Consider the following 12,634-nt stretch of genomic DNA (forward strand, 5'->3'; position numbering starts at 1 on the left):
TTAACTATCATCTAATAGAGGAATGTAAATTTGTTGTTTGTTTGGTTACCTCCAACACTTGTAAATCCTTATTTATCATCAGAAACCACACACTTTTAATTTAGTGTGTTAATTTAGAGATCTTGCTCAAATCTTATTTAACAGACTGATTTATAAACATTAGACAAAATGATCCAAATTATAAGTGTTAACTTTGCCATCAGATTTATGCATTCCTGCTAAGAATATGGATGTATTTCTTTGGTTGATTTACAAATTATAGCATTAATTAATTCTCTAGTTGACTGATTAGAAAATATCTTCTATCCTGTCCATTAAGTTCTGATTTATCTTTTTTGACATGTAGCTATGCCTTATGATTTGTTTTCGCAGGGTTCTGATTTATTAATGCAATGTGATAAACTTCAAAACATAAATTTCAAAAGCTCTGAAAAAAATGTAAAAAAAAATAAATTCTGACTGAAAAATAATCCTTGGGAGCAGAGAGCAGACTTTTTTCACACTTTTGTTTGAAACTTAGGGAAGATATTGAGAGAGTTTTCCAGGAAAATTTTCCTCTTTTACTCTTTTTGCATAAAAAGACTCTGTATTGCAAAGCACTGGCAACTGCTAGAGACAGACACACAATTCCAGGGTTACAGGCAATGACATTCCAGGGCTGGATCTGACTGAACTGGGACAACTGGAGGCTACTGAGCTCAATTTAGGGAACTGGATCACACCTGGGTTTCAATATACCAGCGCCTCCAGTGTTTTCCTCCTTTGGGAGAATAACAAACAAAGTAATTTTTGGCTTATCAAGAGTTGTGTATTTTGTTCTCCAGACACCTGGTGCAGGTTTATGTTTATCAGTGCTGTGCTCTCACCTGCTGAGCACTGAGCTGCTGTTCTGTGCCAAAGACCCTTGGTGCAGTGCTGGAGAGCCCTGGGCAGGGATTAGCCCAGCTGAACCACTTTCTAAGCTGTTTTATTTTAATTATTCTTTTAATTGAAGCTACAGAAAAATGCTGGTCTGCATTTAATTTTTTCCTGAAAATTATGACTTTTAAGAAGATTTAATGTTCCTATGCTTTTGGTTTTCACACTTGGCAGAGGACGGGTGGTGCTGGTTTGTGCATCTGGTATGTGCCTAGATAGGAAATTTTTATGCAAATATTAATACAGACATAACTATGTGAAAATATAACTCCCCATACATGACTAATGGAGACTCTTATAGCTTTGCTACTCCATGATTGGAAAGCTAATGTTGATTCAAGTAGTAGAACAAATTAGTGAGTACCCAGTTTTATGCTTAAATAACTATGCAGTTTCTTATGCTTGAACTAGCACATGTAGAAAGAATTTGAGGTTTCTGTGGCTATGTCTATATTTCTAAATTAAACAAGAGGAGGAAGGCTCAGTACTGAATTCCAATCCTCCAAATTGACCTCCCAAAACATGATGTAAAATTTGATAGACTGATCATTCCCAGAACTGGTACAAAAATATACTGTCGAGCAGATGATTACACTGTTTGGTTTTGTTCACCAAAAAAATTCTTCTAACATGTCTCCAGGCTTTGTATCCTTAAATACACCTATATATCTTGTGTCATGCCCTACAGCATTAAATTCATACCCTCCTTTACCTGTTATAAAGAGAATTCTCCAAAGAGCTGCAGTGGAGACCAATTCCGTGCAAGCCTTTGTCCTGCAAAGAGCCACACACAAAAAAACCCCTTTGTTTCAGGATCACATGAGTCTCAGATGAGATGTGGGGCCTCAGGGCTGGTCAAAGACTCAAACTATCTGCTCTAGTGCGATCTGGTCTTGTGGTCTTTGTCAGATTTGCCCAAATGTAAATCTGGCAACAATTTGCGATTGCTAGAAATAAAATTCACTATCCTCTTCTTAATCCTCCTGCTTTATTTTTTTCTTTTTCTTCTTTTTTTTTAATATATTTTGCTTGAAATGTTGAATTATGCAGTGACAGCAATGGGGTGGTTAATTTTCTCCACTTCCCTTTTCATTTTTGACCATTCCACAGGAGATCCAGAAAAAGAGAGATCAATTTATATTGAAGAGTAGAGTTCCCATTCTATTTGACCTTGGGAGCCAGAAATCAGTCCCTGTTCCTCTTTTATCCAGCAGTGCAGGCAAAGTCAAGATGTGTTGTGCAGTGCTGTGACCACTGCCCTGGGGAGCCCCTTCCAGTGCCCAGCCACCCTCTGGGTGGGGAATCCTTTCCTGATACCCGACCTAAACCTCCCATGACACAGCTTCAGGCCATTCCCTTGGGTCCTGTCGCTGTCACCACAGGGCAGAGATCAGTGCCTGTCCCCCTGTTCCCCTCAGGAGGAAGCTGCAACTGCAGTGAGTCTCAGTAACTCCCCTCAGTCTCCTCCAGGCTGAACAGACCAAGGGCCCTGAGCCCCTCCTCATAGGGCTGCTCCTCCTCAAGGGTCATTAAGATCCCCGTGCAAAGAAAAGCACATGAGAGAAAGAAAGGCAGGAAGAGGAGAAAGGTCAGGCACCAATCAAATGGTTTTGTTGAATCCCAGGCTATCGCTGATCAGAAACTGAATCAAGGAGAACACTGAAGAACTGCTGCTTGGAGAAGATGCAGGAGGAAAAGAGAGAAGAAGCAGCACACTTGTTCTGGAATTGGGGTAGCTGGTCGTTATTTCACTTAAACCATGTGGATCCTTTAAGACACCAGCAAAGCACAACACTTCTCAGCCCAAAATAGATGTTTTAAAGGTGAAACACGTACTGTCCTATACTTGATTATAAGAGGCTCTTAGAAAACCAGGTAAGACACAGACATTTGCATTGCATTTCTTCTTCCTCCAACTCCCCCTTTACAAAAAAAACTGGCCACAAAAACCCAATATAATGTTATTGAGTGAGGTGAGCCCCACTGGTATGGACTAGCAAGGACAAGGCTCAGGACTAAGACCTGGGAAAGATTAACCAGAGCAGCTTAGAAATGGTGGGTTAGGAAAGAAGCAATGAGGGAAGTTTCTGTCCCCTGGAATGTATCACCCCTTGTTCAGAAGGAACCAAAAGTTCAGAGTCCCAAGTCTCACTTTTTCTTTGCTCTTCAATAAGTGCTTGTGAAAAGCACTGGCAAAGCTGTGTGGGCTCACACCAATGTTGCTGCTGGCAGTGGTAAATACTTCATTAGCTTAAAGTGACACATTCTGCTGCTTTAATGATTCCCAGTCTACTGCTGACCTATGCAAATATCAAAATGAATCCCTGAGATGAAAATAGTTTTGAGAAACAAAACACCAAGTAAATTGCACACGTGCACAGAAATGCATTAAAGAGCATTATTCATCTCCACAAGCTCAATATCATTCTTTTAATGTTTGTGTGCACAGTAATGGTTTACATTTCTCTGACTCTTGAGCATGGAATTATAAGTCTTCAAAACAAGATTGGGATTTCAATGAATATCTATTACTTCAAAAACTCTATAATGGGATTCAGACCCAAAAACTGATCAGAGCTGCAGCATTCATTATTAGGAGCTAATACTGCTGCACAAGGTTATAAGCTGGTTCCTTCCTCCCGATCTGTCCTCTCTGCCCCGTGTCCAGATGGTTTATCAAGAATCTTGCACTGTGCTGCAGTCCTTCAGCTCTGCCCATGTTCTCATTAAGGGAACTGTCTTTGCCTGCAAAACCTGCTACCTTTTACCTGTCCTCAGCCTCCCAACTCCTCAGAGCCAAAATCGCCTGGAACCCCAATGTGTGTGAGCACGGCAGCAACTGTCACCTTTCTCCAATGCTAATGAAGCTTTTTAATTCCTTTGTTAACCCTTTGAAAGCGCAAAGTAAAGATTTACAGTCTCCCTGTCCCCGCAGGGCCTCTGGAAAAGAAACCATCCAGATGGCCAGATGCAGTTCTGCCGTAGCCCTCTCCCTCGGCTGCCAAGGGCAGGAGTGTGCCCAAGGCACTGAATGCTCAGCACTAGACATTTCACAACCCATTAGCAATGCTACATCAAAATAATAAAGAACATAACCCGCGCTGAAACCCAGCAGGCTGCAATCCCAGAGGTTAGCTGGCAGCAGCCTGGGTGAGTTTGGTGTCAGCATTTGCACAGATAAGGTTTCCTGAGCACTGTTTTGCACTTCAATAACGTTACTAGTGCAAATATGCAAAAAAAAGCTTCCAAAATTATTGACTCAGTCACCTTTTGAGGGTGCAGCAGCTGAAGGATTTAGAACTGCCATGGTATCTTTTTAAGAACTGGAAGCCAAATAATTTGATTCTTTTTTCCCAAAGTGAAGGTACAGCTGCTTTTGCCGCCCTAATTTTTACATTACTCTTCCCTGAAAGAATGCTGGGGGAGTGTGAAACTGATTTTAAACTCCTTTTGGCAAAAAGAAGCAGCAGCTGAGCTCTGGGAAATCTGAAATTCTTTCCCCTAGAAGTCCTCACTGTAGGCTGACCTTTTCTGTACTGAGAACTGAGGACACCATGCTATTCACTGGTTACCCACAACAAGCTTGTTTTTTGCACCTCTCCAGATTTTCTGAAGGAAGAGAAACTACTACATTTTAAAACAAGCCAGAATATTTACCACTGATCATTTGTATTAACTACTCGTCCTTCAAACTTCAGATTCCTGAGCTCAATTGGGATTGAAGGTGAGTCAATAAATACCTTCTGCAAATATATTTCAGAAAGTGGGAGGCTCTTCAGCTGCTCAGTACAGTCATTTCTTGCAGAATGCATGCAATTATAATTTGATTTTCTCACTAAAGGGTTAGGGGCCCACTCACAAATCACCATCCCTGATGTCTGAGTGATTATAGGGCTGACAGCTGGCCAGTGTCCAGGTATTCATCTGAGCCACTGCACGCACACAGCTGATTAGCACAGGGCCATGGACCTGCACGTCTCCTGGTACCCTCTGATTATTATTTATTTGGTTTGTGAGGTAGCAGCTTAACTGGCTAGGCAATAAAACATTTTTTGAGCACAGGACGAAGTTATTGGTAGCACAGAAATGCTCATTTGACAAATTTTAAAACAGTAATTACATACTGAAGTTTGTATTTACACATTGCTTCCCCTGCTTTCTCGGAGGAATTCCTGAGGAAAGCACAGCATTCTGGGTGCTCCAAAGTGAAGCAGAGGGTGGTTGGCATCATGATGGAATTTATATGGCACTCAACTTGCACGAGTTGAGGATGCTGTCACTCTTCTCTTCTTTTCCTACTTTGGTCCCATCCTCCTCTGGTTCCCTCTCTCATCCTCTTCTCATTTGCCGCCTCTCCCCATCCCTGACTCCTTCACTCTCACTTCTGATGCATCCCCAGGATGGATTATCATCGTTCCCCTCTAGGCCCTGCCTCTGTTTTCTGGCACAGAGATCCCTTGAGCAGAAATCAGCTCCTGTTTCATTCTGGAAAGTGTGAGCCCAGGTTTTGGGGATTCCAGTCATTACAGACTCTATGGCAAACTTCATTCTGTAAATCAATTGCTAACAAAAATGCCTTGCAGGGGCATGGGCTGGTTTGGGCTGGGGTAGAGTGATTTTCTTCATGGCAGTGAGTGTGGGGCTGTGTTTTGGGTGTGCTGGAGCCAGCACTAATAGCCCAGGGATGTTTCTGTGACTGCTGATCAGTGCTTGCACTGTGTGGAAGGGTGGCCAGGAAGCTGGGGGGGCACACAGCTGGGACAGTAGAACCTAGCTGACCAGAGGGATATTCTACACCAAAGGGCTTCACGATCAGCATGTGGAGCTGGGGGAAGAAAAAGGAAATGTTTGGAGCATTGGTATTTGCCTTTCCAGTTGCCACACAGGGCACAGAGCCCTGCTGTCGTTGGGATGGCTGGACACCTGCCTGCCCGTGGGAAGGGGTGAGTGAAATACCTGCTTCTCATGGCTGGCACACAGCACCTTTATTTTACCTGTTAAACTGACTTTCTCTCATTCACACTTCCGACCCTCTCACCCATCCTGTCAGGGGAGAGTGAACGGGTGGCTCTGTGGGACTGAGCTGCTGGATGGCATTAAACCTTGACAGAGCATCTGAACTGATGGAAATGATGGAAAAAGGAGTAATTCCTACTGCACTGTGAAAATCAGCTTCTCACAACTTCTACGTAAGCCCTCTTGTGTGGAAGCTGGCATTTGATTGCTGTCTGTTTTAGGTCTCTCCTTGGGGAACTCCTAAATTACCCTAATATTTTGGCAGGCATGGCGAGGACATCCTCGAGGTAGAGTTTTAATTAGGTCACATAACAGGACCAATAGTAGATTACACAACAGGAGGGCTGCACCTTTTTATGTAGGGACGTGATCATACTGTTAGAGTAAGGACTGGTATTTCCATTACAAATCTTATTTATGTTTGGGGCTGTTTTCTTGGTTTGCAAATATTTTCTTCAGACTAAAATCTGACTGACAACCCTACAGCTTGGAAACAAATATTTACACTCTATGGAAAAAAAATCCTGCAGAAAGGTGCTTTGTTGTTTCATTCATTGCATTCACAGAGAAAGAAAATCAGCTTCCATTTAAAGCAGTGATCTAAAATAATGTCTCTCTGGGGAAGCAAAGAAAGATATTCATAAAGGTTAACATTAGCCTTGGGAAGAAAGTCTGTTGTGTTCCCTTTAAGGCCTAAAGTAATGAAGGCTTCTCCACAGGATGATTTGAAGCAAGAGACTAACTTTAGGAATGTTGAATCCAGCCCCCTGCAGAAATCTCCCTCTCTGCTGCCTGTAGGCACTGGAAGGCTGCAGAGAGTCTCTCTGAACGTGCTTCCTAGTGTTCTAATGATGCACTAATAAAAGACAACATCCAGCGTTGGGAGAATTAAGCTTTGCAGCAGTTACAAGGGTTTAAGGAATTAACCAGAACAACAACAACAACAACAAAAAAAATCACCCCTTTTTCTTGCTTTGTCTCAGGTGTGGGCTGAGAACCTGCCTCACCCAGCACTCGCCATGCTCTCACTCCCAGCAGTGAGGACTTGCCAGGGGGCTGATCCTCCAACACCCATTCCCAAGAGCAAGCTGGATACCGGGGGAGAGGGAACGGATCCCACAGTTAATCCCCTCTGCCAGCTTGCTTGCCTAAGAAACCTGAAGTGACAAAGAGGTGGCTCAGTTTTTATTATTCTTAAAGGAAGAGCAGGATCCCAGAGGACTGGGGCTTGTCGTGGCAGCGCACACTGAGGTCCTTTTGAGGAAATGCCCTGAAAGCTCTTCCTGAGCGACTTACAGACTGTGGCTGGTATCAATTCATGGGGATGTTTTGTTCAAGAGAAGTATCTATTCAAGGGACTCTGCACTTCAGAGGCAGGAGCAGGCTAAGCTTCCTTCAAAGCACTCTGCTGGGCTGTAGAACATAACAGCAGGGCTTGTGACACACGTGCATTTTCAATTCCACTCTCATAATTGTGGGAAAGGACTCGCTTTTAATTCTTTGAAGGTAAAGCAGAACAGAGCCCAACCCATGTATTTTCCAGCTTCAAGGTACTTAAGAGCTTCCTCTTTTTCATGTATTGTTTTTGTTACTGAAACCATCAATTCTCCCTTAGCCCTAAGCCACTGATGCTTTGTGCTCTGAATGTAAAATAGGGGAAACTCATCAAATTATTTTCACTGGTTGGTCAAAATTTCATTTCCCTGAATCCTGAAGTCTTTTGCTGACATTAAATTGCATATAAAAAAGATTCTAATATCCCTAATTTTCAGATATGGTTACACAAATAGTTTTAGGTTAATACAGATGGCAAACAAATGTTACAAATAATAAGATCTTAAAGCATTTCATGAGATTAGTGTTCCTCTAACAAGGCAGAACACAAGTATTGCACAGCACTAACAAGTAAAGCTGAAAGACGTAATCAAACATTCTGGACCATAATTGAGGATTTGGGCAAAGCAGGATTAACACATACTTGTCTGGTGAATTGCAGAGTGAATCACAGCTCTTCTGGGGGAGCTGCTCCAAATGGTGGCTGGAGAAATCTCTAGACCATGGAGAACTGTAGGATTTCATGGCACCTCAACTACACTGAAACTGTGAAAATTCAAGGACAAGCAGAATTCACATGGCCTTATTTTTTTCTCTGCAGCTTTAGCAAATCTCCAGTGAGGGAATGCTGGTGGTACTGAGCTTTGCAGAAGATCTGCCCTGGATCAGACCCGAGGCCACACCTGGCTGTTTCCAACAATATACCTGCTGATTTCTGGGAGACAATAAAAGCATGTTTTGCTACTTCCCCATTGTAGTCTGAGCGTTTCAGACAGCTTTCAAATCAAAGGTGGTTTGTATTTTTTTTTTAATTTCAGATGCAGATTCCAGGTGCTCAGTAAGGTTGAAGGAGTTGTCTAGACTCCTTGACTTCATTTAAACATTTGGGGTACATCTTTGGGTACAACATCTCAGATAGCAAGGCCACAGATATTGTTACAAATTGTATATTTCTGTGAGAAAAAACTTGGTTGCTCAGCGTAGATCTCTTCATTATGTTGTGCAGGCACTGACATCCCTTCATTGACCACTTGACTGATGCCCCAAACCAACTGTAGCTGAAAGCATAAAAACAGACTGAAGTTTGCAGGGTGAGTGCCCTCTTTGTGTGGAAACAAAACTAGCTTGTGTGAAAATAAAACTAGGAGTTTAATTCACTTTCCCTGCAGGTATGGTGGAAAGGGAGGAGATTTGGACGGTAAAGGAAGAGGATGAAAACAATTTCTCAGAGTTATGGTGAGCTAGGCACAGGCGTGGTGCTCTACACAAGGTGTGCAAAGGCTGGGAGAGCAGCTCACCCTGCCCAAGCCTCCTTAGCAGCAATATCCATCCCCAGCTGGCCTCTCAGCACGCGGGCTCAGGAGCTCAGCTCTTCCTGGATGTTGGTTACACCGAGGAAATTCCTGGCCAAGCACCATGGTCGCCAGCCAAGGTCTGTGCAGGAATCTGTACTGCAGCAGATACTCCTCCTAATTGTTACCTAGGAAGGGAAGAGTGAGAGATCATCTTTGTTTTTTCGTAGAGACTGAATGTATCTGAAGAGTTGACATTATTGCCATTGGAGTTATTGGTTTTACAAGAAACTGTGAACAAACCTTATTAATTTTTATATTTTGCTTTCTATATTTTATGATGAAGTGAGCTGTATTTGTTGGAAAAAACATACTCAGTAAATATACATAAGCTCTAATAATTACAGATCCTGCTCAATCTGGTTTTTTTCCAGTAAAAACAGTGAATCCATACAAATATATTTAGAAACATCCTTTAGTTTTATTTTTCAAGTGAAAAAGAAAAAAATAATATCTATATTTCTACTGTACCAAAAAAAAAGAAAGGATCATGCACCACATCTCAATCTAATCTTGTTGCAGTGAAATCAATTCCACAAACCACATTTAGATCTTTCCTTTAGTTTGCGGATTTAAATTGCTTCTAAAATCTCATTAACCAAACCTCTGCATGGAAAGATTCTGGCTTTGCTATGACAATAAGAGGCTGTTCCCAACCCAGATACACCCTTCACAATCATTTTCACACCTCATGCTGCAGAGACAAGCCCTATTTTTGGCAGATATGATCTGAACATTGCGATGACCTTAAATTTTGAGCCAGCTTTAAAATCAGAACACGAAGTTGCAACTTTACATTAAATGAAGTATACTAGAATCATGCATGTGGTTTATTTAGAATTACTATTAAATTTTCAGGAATCCCTGTATGTGGATTGGCTCTACTTGTATGTTTCTTACCTTGAAGGTTTCTCATGTGGCTTCTTTGCAATTTCAACATTGGTTTCTGTGGTTTTAACTTGTTCGAGATATTAAAATGATGGGAACATTTATATAAACCTTGCACTTTTAAAATTGGTGTATTCTCATTCTAATTGTAGAAGGCAGAGACCTCAAAATCCAGTACACATTTAACCTTCATACATGTAACTAGTAATATAAATTTCTAAAGTATTGCAGAAGTTCTCTTTCAGAGGACAATTATTTTCTGTTGTGCTCCTCCCCTCCCCCCTCCAAAAGAATTATTTGCCACATGAAAGTGTCAGCTTTCAAATATAAGCAATTTGGAAGAATCAAACAGATTCAAACCAAATCTCTGCCTTTCCTTGTTTTGCTCCTGTTCGATTGTATGATTGCACAGATAGTCATAGTGTCTTTCCTGATGGCTTGTTGCCTTCAGTATTTATTCCTGTATTGACATGATCTAAAATTGCTGAAGAACAACCAGGTGCCTTATGCCTAGATTGAGCAAATCTACAAACCTTAAATGTGATAGATTATCACCCTGCCTTCAGATTCTACACTTGCAGCTGTATACCAGCAAGAAAAAAGAGTTACCTTCAGAATAGCAGTGCTGGCTTACAAAGGTGTGGCTTCCAATAACTTTCTTTTTTGTAAAAGGTAAAAGATAATATTTGTGCTTTAAAGAGAACATAATCCTGGACCTTCCTAGAAATTTATTGAAAGTTCTTTGCTTATAATGATAGTTTACCCTTGATTTATATATATATTTTAAATAGTAATAGAACATGCAGAGCTGTATTTGGGGAGAAGATATCAAGAACTAAAGCAAAGGCAGAAGAGTTCTGTCTGTGATCTCTGCAGGAGTAGTATGTCAAAACTGAAATGACTATTTAATGAATAATTCCATGAAGTATTTTTAGTCTTTAAAATATTGCTTTGATAAATGAGTGCAGCTCCCTGTAGGTGTGCACCAAGAAATGGGCTCCATTCATCTGCTCTTTCATCTTTCTGTCTGGTGTTCACAGCCTCCTGTACGCTTCACTCTCAGATTCACGTAGCATTTGAACATAAATTAACCCAGGGCTTCCTGACGGCCTCTCTTGTGTTACTGCTGGGCTCCATCTTCCCATTCTTCTCTGGAGGCTGCTAATTTCAGCTCTCTTCTTGCATTCCTGTCACTCCAGGTCAATGTGGATCTCAGCTGTCACGTTCTGCCTTGTCCTTCCTTGAATATTCCTTTCCAGAATGGAGCCATGGACATGGAGTTTTCTCAAGGACTCTGGTCCTAGCCCTTACTACAAGGTTTCTCATCCTACTGCAAAGTCAGATCCTGCCTCTGACCTAAGGAGCAGTCAGATGTAAATCTCTCTTAGACTGTGCTATTGATGAACTAGCAACAAGAGGGGATGAGTCCCTCAACACCGCTTCAAAAATGGCTTCACACAGCAGAACCAGTGGTGATGGATTGCCCTTCAAAGAAGCATGAGTGTGTGCACAAGAATTCTAGAACTGGAGGAAGTGTTAAATGTTGCCAGAATGATTTTTGACATAGGGATCAGGGGTTACAAAACTGAGTTAAAGTCCTGTGCAGGGCAAGGAGTTGGACTGAATGATCCTGTTGGCGTCTTTCTTATTTAAGAGATTCTATGATTCTATGGTTAATAAAAGCATGACAAGAAATTGTGAGGGCTGTTCTCTCTGTCCCCTCAACTTGCTCCAGAACGAGATCCTGAATATGTGCCCTGATGAAACCATGCAGCTCTGATGGCAGAGGTGGTGAGAGACAAATCTCTGGGAAACATGCAGGAGCGGTCAAATCACCTCCAGGGCTAACACAGTTGTCTGGTAATCCTGCAGGTTATTGCATGCACTGCTGGGCTCAATCTGTCTGTAATCCTGCAGGTTATTGCATGGGCTGCTGGGCTCAGTCTGTCTGTAATCCTGCAGGTTATTGCATGGGCTGCTGGGCTCAGTCTGGCTGTAATCCTGCAGGTTATTGCATGGGCTGCTGGGCTCAGTCTGTCTGGTAATCCTGCAGGTTATTGCATGGGCTGCTGGGCTCAGTCTGTCTGTAATCCTGCAGGTTATTGCATGGGCTGCTGGGCTCAGTCTGTCTGTAATCCTGCAGGTTATTGCATGGGCTGCTGGGCTCAGTCTGTCTGGTAATCCTGCAGGTTATTGCATGGGCTGCTGGGCTCAGTCTGTCTGTAATCCTGCAGGTTATTGCATGGGCTGCTGTCAGTCTGTCTGTAATCCTGCAGGTTATTGCATGGGCTGCTGGGCTCAATCTGAGCATGGGAGGGGGTGGGCTGAGCCCAAGGAGAAAGAGATGTAACACAGCTCTACAAGTAGCAGAAATTGGATGAAATGTGGAAAATTGTAAGGGGGGAAAAATTGCCAGAAACAGTGAAAATAGTTTCTCAAGGTACTGGCTGAAGTCCTACAGGCTTAAACATAATGAGGTATAATATATAAATTTAAAGACACAATGTTCACAGTCTCTCACAGGTTCCTTCTGCTGGGTTCTCCTACCATTGTGATCTTCTGTTACTCTTCTGTCCCTGAACCCACTGCACATCCTCACTTGCCATTTGAAAGCCTTACAATGAAAAATAAGTACCCCCAGCACCTGCCATATTTTGTTTCTTCTGTCTTCTTTTCCAGGACGGGAAGATCTCTTGCAATTTATGCTTTTCCATCTAAAACTAATGACTTGCAACATTCTTGTTCTTTCCTAGGCTTGAAAATGTAAAATAGGAAGGATGCTATTTTTTTTCTCATTTTACATAAATACATGCATATTTATTAGGATGAAAGTGAAGCAAAAAGAACAAATAGATGAGAAAGCAGAAGAGGGAGAAGGAGGAACAATTGTTCTGTTACACTGACAT

General features: G+C 42.0%; 1 long non-coding RNA gene across 2 annotated transcripts; it reads left to right on the forward strand.

Moving 5' to 3' along the window:
* Positions 1–4,474: 4,474 nt before the first annotated feature.
* On the forward strand, positions 4,475–9,186 carry LOC119705998. 2 transcript variants are annotated; one of them, XR_005258375.1, is made up of 3 exons: positions 4,475–4,642; positions 5,794–5,861; positions 8,090–8,219. It is a non-coding gene; the product is annotated as an uncharacterized LOC119705998 (long non-coding RNA). The 2 variants fall into 2 exon arrangements; XR_005258376.1 differs by lacking the exons at positions 5,794–5,861; positions 8,090–8,219 and adding an exon at positions 8,658–9,186.
* The last annotated feature ends 3,448 nt before the right edge of the window (positions 9,187–12,634 follow it).

The sequence above is a fragment of the Motacilla alba genome, chromosome 1, assembly GCF_015832195.1.
Source record: "Motacilla alba alba isolate MOTALB_02 chromosome 1, Motacilla_alba_V1.0_pri, whole genome shotgun sequence".
NCBI classification, from domain to species: domain Eukaryota; kingdom Metazoa; phylum Chordata; class Aves; order Passeriformes; family Motacillidae; genus Motacilla; species Motacilla alba.